The sequence below is a fragment of the Triturus cristatus genome, chromosome 1_2, assembly GCF_964204655.1.
Source record: "Triturus cristatus chromosome 1_2, aTriCri1.1, whole genome shotgun sequence".
NCBI lineage: Eukaryota > Metazoa > Chordata > Amphibia > Caudata > Salamandridae > Triturus > Triturus cristatus.
Window position 1 is genome coordinate 950533324 of NC_140580.1, and position 9171 is coordinate 950542494.

Here is a 9171-nt window from a genome sequence, read left to right on the forward strand (position 1 = left end):
GCAGTGAGGGTTGCGGAAGGTAGCCGTCCGGCTCCATCCATAGAGCTTGATGGGTCGACCCCGAGCTTCCCTCCTTTTCCGGGAGCCGGGGCGACCTCTGCCCAACTTTGCAGTTTTTACGAAGCTCTCCACTCGATCTTTAGGCAGTCTGACTCAGCTGACGCACCTTCAGGCCCCACGGACTCGGCTGGGGGCTCTAGGCCTTCGATGCTGGTGGCTTCGGCTCTGCCACCGCAGGGCTCCCTGGGATCCAAGCCTGGATCCGGATCGGCGCCGGTCAACCTCATGATACCTCCGGCTCCGAATCCAGTGGCGACACCTCTGCCCCCTCGGACGCCGGTTGTGACCCTAGCCGACGTCGACCATAGCCTCCCCCTCGATGTGGACACGGAGCGGGACCGGCGTCGACCAAGCGGGTCCAGCACCGACCGGTACTTTTGTACCACAGTTCTCCCCTGGTGTTCCCTATCGCCCTGAGTGGCTACCAAAGGAGGGTGAGGAGGACTGGGAGGGGTCTGTGGACTCTCTAGCAGACCAGTTAGAAGAACCGGACTGGAGTTGGGTGGGGCCAGTGGTCTGGACACCTCCCCAGACCTTGGCATGCTATCTCCCCCTACTGTGGCAACGGAGGAGGGTTCATCATATGCAGGGATGTTGCGTAGGGCGGCTGAGGACTTAAACCTTGAGCTTCCTACGGTGGCTGTCAGGACTAACCTCCTGACTGAGGTGCTTCAACTGGCAGCGGCCTCCTCGGAGCCCCTGCTGCCGTTCAATGAGGCCCTCACGGACATCCTTATGTGCACTTGGTCCAAGCCCATCACAGGGGCTCTTGTGGATAGGATGATTGCCCGATGCCACCGCCCATCCCCGGGCAACCCCATTTTCCTCTCCCAACACCCCACCCCTGAGATGGGTCCAAGCCTTGACTTGCAAGGGCACATTCCCTACTGCACCACCTGATAGGTAATCCAAGAAGCTGGACCACCTTGGGAAGATGATGTTTTCTTCCTCCAGCTTAGGACTGCGGTCGGTGAACACAGCAGGTCTCTTGGGCTGTTACTCTCACTCGGTGTGGGACACGGTTGCGCGGGTGCTGCCACAGTGGCCGGAGGAGGCCCGGGCCGTGCTCTCCCGTGCAGTTGCCGAAGGGAGAGATGCAGCGAAGTTCTCCATAAGATGTGAGCTGGACACTGCTGACTCGCTAGGCAGGACGATTTCAATGTCAGTAGCCCTGAGACGCTACGCCTGGCTGAGGTCCACTTGCTTTTCGGGTGATGTCCAAGCTACACTTTTGGACATGCCCTTTGATGGCCGTCGCTTGTTTGGCAACAAGGCAGACGACGTGCTCTAGCGCTTTAAGGACTCCAAGGCTACGGCCAGATCCTTGGGCCTCGCTTCCAGCTCCCGCCCAGCGCAGTCTGCTTTTCGCCCCTTTCGTGGCTATGGAAGGGGTGCCCTGCCATGTCCCACCCACAGGCCTGCGCAAGCTGTCCAGCTTCTGCGCGGCTGGGGACGTGGGACCCACTGTCGTGGGTCTGGGGGCCAGCGGGCAGACCAGTCCACCAGAGCCCCCTCTGCAGCAGCCTCCAGAACCTCCTAGTCCGACCTTGCAGAGCCACCATTCACCAGTGGGCGGCAGGATTCGCCATCACCTCCCCCACTTGCTCAATATCACTTCGGACACGTGGGTTATGCAGATAGTCCAAAGGGGCTACTCTCTCCCCTTCGAGACTACCCCTTCATCCATGCCGCCTCAATTCCATTGCATTTCAGAAGATCACTTGGCCCTTCTCCAACAGGAAGTTAAGGCTCTCTCGGCCAAGTGAGCCATCGAGCGAGTTCCTGCCCCAGAAGTAGGTCGTGGTTGTTATTCCCACTACTTTCTGGTACCCAAAAAGGCAATCAAACTAGACCAAAGAGAGACTCTACCTGTATCAATTCTAAGGGTGCTTTAAGTCACCTATTTACGTTAACCGCTCTTGCTAAGTCACCGCAATCAATAACAGTATTCAGAGAAGCATAGTCATTGACTAATTTATTATTTTCTGACTTTTCTGTACATAAACAATAATCCATTCATAAGGAAAAAATCGTGACTATACAGTTTCAGTGAAATTCATCGGATCCCATTAACAAAACAGTTCATTCATCAGCATACAATCACTTGTATACCCACAGCATACTCACGCAAAATTACCAATACATACATCGCATATATACAAAAGCAGCATAATACGCACTGAGTCCCCTCTCACTGCATGTCCGTGGACAAAAACAATAATTTCAGATAGGGGGATACCAGAATACACAATAAAGAGATACCAAAATACACAATGTTTTTTTCTGATTTTAGCCGGAAGTTTGGTATCATAACACAAAAATGTTTTATAAAATGATTACATTCAAGCAAAACACAATTCCCAAATCAAAAAAGAATATTTTCTTTTTTTTAAAAACAGAATGAATCAAAATGCAGAATGAATGGACGGAGGGGACTAATTCAGAGCGTACCCAAAAAGGACAAGGGCCTGCGTCCTATCTTGGATCTCAGGAACGTCAACTGCTTCCTCCGAAGGAGAAGTTCGAAATGTTGACACTGGCTCAGTTCCTGTCTGCCCTCGACCCTGGAGACTGAATGGTAGCGTTGGACTTGCAGGACGCTTATTTTCACATCCCTGTAATGCTGGCCCATCGGCGTTAACTACAGTTCACGGTAGGCCACGAGCACTTTCAGTTTACTGTGCTCCCATTTGGCCTTACCAGCGCCCCTAAGGTGTTCACGAAAGTGATGGCGGTAGTCGCAGCTCATCTGCGCAGATCAGGGGTTCCCGTCATCCCCTATCTCAATGACTGGCTGTTGAAGGCGGGCTCGCCCCAGGCTTTCTCCCACCTCCAGACTACGGCCTACCTTCTGCATTCACTGGGGTTCACCATCAACGTGCCGAAGTCACACCTGATTTCCTCTGAGAAGCTCCTTTTCATCGGAGGAGTTCTGGACACAGCGTAGTTTCGGGCTTATCCTCCCGAGCAGCAAGTTCGCGATATTCGGGCTATGATTCCGATCTTTCAGCCTCCCGGGTTTTGCTCAGAGTGACCCTGAGGCTACTGGGCCTTATGGCCTCCTGCTGGTGGACTATGCCAGGTGGCATATGCAGGCTCTGCAGTGGGACCTGAAGTTCGAGTGGGCACAGATTCAGGGGAATCTTTCCGATTGCGTCCAGACCTCGGCAGGCACTGCAAACCAATTGCAGTGGTGGCTAATGAACCAGCATTGGGTCAACGGCAGGTCTCTCTCCCTTCCCCAGCCAGAGTTCACAGTAGTGACAGATGCATCTCTTCTGGGGTGGGGCGGCCACATGGGAGAGGCAGAGATCAGAGACTCTGGCTCCATATCATCCTTCTGGAGCTTCGGGCGATCCATCTTGCACTGAATGCCTTCCTTCCTTCTGTCAAAGGGAGAGTAGGGCAGGTGTTCACGGATAACACCACCGCCATGTGGTACTGCAACAAACAGGGCGGGGTGGGGTCATAGACAGACCCTATGTCAGGAGGCACTTTGTCTCTGGAAGTGGCTGGAACATCAGGGCATGTCCCTGGTGGTTCAACACCTGGCAGGTTTTCAGAACGCCAGGGCGGACAAACTCAGCCGCCAGTGCATGATGGATCACGAATGGTGTCTTCACTCGGAGGTGGTGCAAGGTCTCTTTCAGCGGTGGGGAGAGCCTTGGTTAGATCTATTCACCACCGAAGAGAACGTGCTATGTCAGCAGTTCTGCGTGTTGGAATTTTCAAGGCGGCATTCGCTCAGCAACGCTTTTCGTCACGAGTGGAGTTGCGGTCTTCTATACGCCTTTGCGCCTATACCACTTCTAACCAGAGTGCTGAAGATCAAGCGTGACTGGGCCCAAGTCATTCTTGTGGCTCCGGATTGGGCACGAAGAGTCTGGTATCCCGAGCTCTTGCCATCGATCATCGAATCAGACTGCCTCTTCGGGAGCATCTTCTGTCGCAGCAGCAGTGGACAGTTCTCCACCCACACATGTCCAGCCTCCATCTCTTTGCGTGGAGATTGAGCGGCGACAGCTGACAGCTTTCGACCTTCCTCCCGAAGTCTGTAACGTTATCTTGGCAGCTAGGCATCCCTCCACCAAAACGGTATACGCCTGTAGATGGAACAAGTTTGTGGCATGGTGCGCCGCAAAGGCTGTAGATCCCCTTTCTGCTCCCCTTTCAGAGATCTCCTCTTTATTCTTTCTTTTGCCCAGCAGGGCTCTGCTCTGGGCACTCTAAAAGGCTATCTTTCGGCCTTTCTTTGGCTTCCTGACCAGCCTTCTCTTTTCAAGTCCCATATTGTAAATCGCTTCCTTAAGGGCATTACTCACTTGTATCCTCCAATTCCTTTCATAATGCTCCAGTGGGACTTGAACCTAGTTCTGACCTATCTTATGTGCGCTCCTTTCGAGCCTCTACATAACTGTCCTCTCAGACTTCTGACACTTAAAACTGCCTTTCTGGTCGCCATCACCTCTGCTCGCATAGTGAGTGAGCTTCAGGCTCTTTCTTCAAAACCTCCTTTCCTGGCTGTTTATCCGGACAAAGGTGTCCTTGCACTAGGCCTTCTTTCCTTCCCAAAGTGGTTACCTCTTTCCACATAGGACAGACCGTAGCCCCTGGGACTGCCAACTCCCTGGGGCTTTAATGAAAAAGTAATGCAGGGGTGAGCAGACCCACCCGCAGACCCGGGGACCACCACCACCACCTCTCCTGGGCAACTTCAATCAAAGGAAGGGGACTGTGTGCCGCCCTTCAGGAGCCATACCTGGCCCTGGGGACCGCCACCTGCCAAGGCTCACTCATGCAATGTCCCAGGGTGCCCGCCCCCGGGACACTGCAGCTTTCTATGGTGCTCCCGCCAAGCCATAGCAAACAGTGCTCCGCTTTGAGCAAACAGAAGCATTTTTTTCTCGCTTACTCAAAGCAGAGAGCACAATTTGCTTTTACACACAGGGAGCTGCATGTTAGCAGCTCCCTATGTGTAAAAGCAGTGCATGCTCCCGCAGGAGGTGGGGAGCGGACAGGGATGGCGAGCCCTTGAGGCTTCCCCTGCAGTCCCCAAAAGTGACAAGTGGATGCCCTGGGTGGGACCAGGACACCCACAATACAGGCTTGGCCCCTCTGGATGGGGGCCGTGGGACAAACTCAGCCCAGGAGGGGAGTGCGCAACCCCACCCCCCTCCCATTAGGTGAAAAAATAAATAAAAAGGCCGGGACCGGTGAATGGGGTTCCCGGGGCCAAAATTGGTCCGGTGAAGGGGGGCCACGAGGCCTTCCTCCCATTAAAAAAAAGCCCAAATGCAGACCGGCAAGTCGTCGGAGGCCCGACCCCCTTTCTCCACTGCCCTGAAAATGCGCCTTCTGGCGCAGTGATGAAGTCCCCTTGGATGCTGAGTGTCCTCGGGGTTCAGTCCAGCCCGAACTGCCAAGCCAGCCCGAACTGCCAAGCCATGTCTTCACTGGACCGGAAATAAGCATCCTGGGACCGGTTTCTGGATAACACCCTTCATCAGCCTGGCTAGCTTGAATCCAGTTGCAAAGTGAGCAAGGGACCCACATCTGGGCATACCCTGCCAACTTGGCAGTTCAGGCTGGACTGTTCCCATGAGGCACAGGGTCAAGGCTGATTTGCATATAGCTGGGTCTGAACTAATGTGACGAAGTGAGCTAAATAATGATGATGGATTCAACCCAGATGTGTGACTGGGGGTGAGTGTCTGAAAAGTTTCAGCGCTCCGTCCATCATTTCCTTGTGTTTGCTTTGTTCACCCTAAGTTGGCAGGGTATGCCCAGACGTGGGTCCCTTGCTCACTTTGCCACTGGATTCAAGCTAGCCTGGCTGATGAAGGGTGTTACCCAGAAACCGGTCCCAGGATGCTTATTTCCGGTTCAGGGAAGACTTGGCTTGGCAGTCCGGGCTGGATTGTTCCCATGAGGCACAGGGTCAAGACTGATTTGCATATAGCTGGGTCTGAACTGATGTGGCGAAGTGAACTAAAGAATGATGATGGATCCAACCCAGATCTGTGACTGGGGGTGAGTGTCTGAAAAGTTTCAGCGCTCAGTCCATCATCTCCTTGTGTTTGCTTTGTTCGCACTAAGTTGGCAGGGTATGCCCAGACGTGGGTCCCTTTCAGGTGTCAGATGGGCATAGTATGGTGTGTGGAGGGGCTGGCCTCTCTGCTCAGACCCCTCTATGTAATGATAGATGTGCATTGTAGGGTGTGGGGAGGGACTGCCCTCTACTTTTAGACCTCTCTTTGATGACAGGTGTTCGTAGTAGGGTGAGTGGAGGGACTGGCCTCTCCTTTTAGACCTCTCTCTCAGATGATGAATGCGCATAACATGTGTTGAGGGGCTGGCCTCATTGCTGAGACCGCTCTCTGTAATTATGGGTGTGCGTAGTAGGGTGTGGAGAGATACTGGCTTCTCCTTTCAGACCTCTCTCTCAGATGACCGGTGTGTGTGGTAGGGTTTGGGGAGGAACTGAGCTCTCCTTTCAGACTTCTATCTCAGGTAATGGGTACGCATAGTAGGGTTTTTGGATGGGCTTTAACGCTACTGACAACTCTTCACAAACCAATGAGAATAAATAGTAGAGTCTGATAAACACCATCTCCGGTAAGACTCCTTGATAAAGTAACAAGTGTTTATGGCACAGTGTATTCAAAGATCATCTATTCCTTTTTACTGTTCACGATCCCTCAAGAGTCTCATGGGATCGTACCTTTTTTCTGGGAAATAAGAATTAACCATCTACTCATCACAGTACTTATCTCTTACACACTTTCTTTCAAAATCAACCACCACAATCTGCATTCCTACTAATGGAGTGTAGATTTTACTATTTGAGATCCTGCCTGATCGTAAAAATGTCTTAAAAACAATATACACTTCTTATCTTCACAGTAGTTATCCCTTAGACACCTCCTCTCTAAATCTGGGAGGACAGCATGTCTTTCTGCAACCCCCCCTTATATAGCTTTTGTATTTCATTTCGATTACACCTCCAATTTTTCACAGTAAACAGTAATGGCGACCATTTAATTCCTAACATTTCCAACAGCCAGCCAATTGGTCCCACGAGAGCGTGAAAGCTCACGGGAAAAATGGGCCTCTCAACTAATCACATGGCTCCATTTTTGGTTTTGCGCTCTCGGGGGAGGATTGTGGGCCTCTCGCGAGGCCAATTGCCAAAATATACAATTATATTTTACCCTTAATATCTCAAAAACTATTGAATGGATTTACACCAAAAGTACAATCTGCTGACCAAGATCTAGCTTCCCACCAACTTCGGTGTAATTGTGTTCAATTTTTTTTTCTATATCCTCTCCTAAAGAAGTCTATAGAAAATGCATGGAGATTTTACCGTTTTGGGACCCGCATTTTTTCTTGACCCCCACTGGATGGATGACCCCAAAAACCTTCCATGAAGCAGCTGAGGTGGATTAACTTTTGATTTGGAATGTTTCGTGAAGATTTGTCAAACAAGATTAAAGTTATTAGCAAACCAAAAAACGGCCCATCTATGGAAAAACAGACCTAATTATAACTACCAACTGCCAGTATTATATAATTAGTTAAAGGGCGTTTTTAGGATTTAGAGGTGGGTGAGATTGAGTGACTAGGGTATTTTTAGGGTTTAGGGTGAGTAAAGGTGTTTGGTTGGCAAGGGTATTTTTAGGGTGGGTAAGCGTTGTGGGTGGCAAGGGTATTTTTAAGGTTTAGGGTGGGTAAGGATATTTGGGTGGTAAGGGTGGTTTAGGGTGCGTAAGGGTATTTAGATGGCAAGGGTTTTCTTAGGGTGGGGAAGGGTATTTGGGAGGTAAGGGTGTTTTTAAGATTTAGGGTAAGAGTATTGGGTGGCAAGGGTGAGTTTAGGTGGGTAGGGGTATTGGGTGATAAGGGCATATTTAGCGTGTATTGGTGGTTGAGTTTAAGGGTCGATAAGTAAAAAAAATATATTCCCCCCTTGACCCCTAAATCCCCTCTCCCTACCCCCGATTCCCTGGCGCCTGACCCGCCACAAGTGTGTTCTTGACCTGCCCCCAAACTCTAAAACTCACCAACCCCCCCTCCGAACCATAATGTGGTGCCTTAACATGGCACAGAGAGATCGATTGGAGCATCAAAGAAAAGAAATGAGACCTCCCCCCCAAAAATTTCACCCATACTTTTCTCAAAAAAGTCTCAGAATCCAAGGTACAGCTACGTTAAGACATTCTTACTTCTGCAATCATTTTCCTACAGTCAATAATTAGTACAAGAGCTCGAATTACTGCCCCCGGCTTTCTGCCCTGACTGATGAATTGACTGCAAGAAGTCGTGGGCCTGTTCTATGGAATGAAAAATGTCAGCCCGACCCTTTAAAAGAACTATAAGCTTTGATTGTTGTAGAATTCCCGCAGGTGCCCCCGCTTGCTGAAAGCTACTAATGAAGCTCTTAAATTCTTTTCTACAGCGGGCTGACGGAGCAGAAAAAATCCTGAAAGTAAAGTCCCCTGGAATCTGAAAAGATGTATTCTTTATAGCATTGGTAAGGATCTGCTCCTTAATCTGATAATCCTCGAAGTTTACAATTACTGTCCGAGGATACTTAGAACCAGGCATTTGAATGGCCGGCACGCTATGAGCCTTTGTAGGTAAATCTAAATCTCAAGATTCTGCTGCTGGATACACATACTGTTTTTTTACAAGATCAGAGATGAGGCTACCAACGGTTTGACCATTTTCACATCCTTCAGGAATTCCGGTAAACATCAGGTTTGCCCGACGTGACCTATTTTCAGCATCGTCGATTATGCAGTTAAGAAACAGTTATATTGGACTGACATCCCTTCTTGTTCTTTTAAACAAATAGTACATAGTCATTTACAATAGCAACTACAGAATACAGTGACAAAATGTGGCCTACATTATGCCCACTATAAATCCCTCGAAGTCTGCCATGTCCCCATATCTTCTCCCATTTCCTAAAGGCACCCTCTACTCTTGCATACCGTTTGTTCTGCCTGCCAGCACCGATCTAAGTCAGTTTTCCTCTCGTCTGACTGTCGGCACGGCGGTTGCTCCCCACCTCCTAGCATCGTCGATTTTTATCTGCAGATCCGTTAA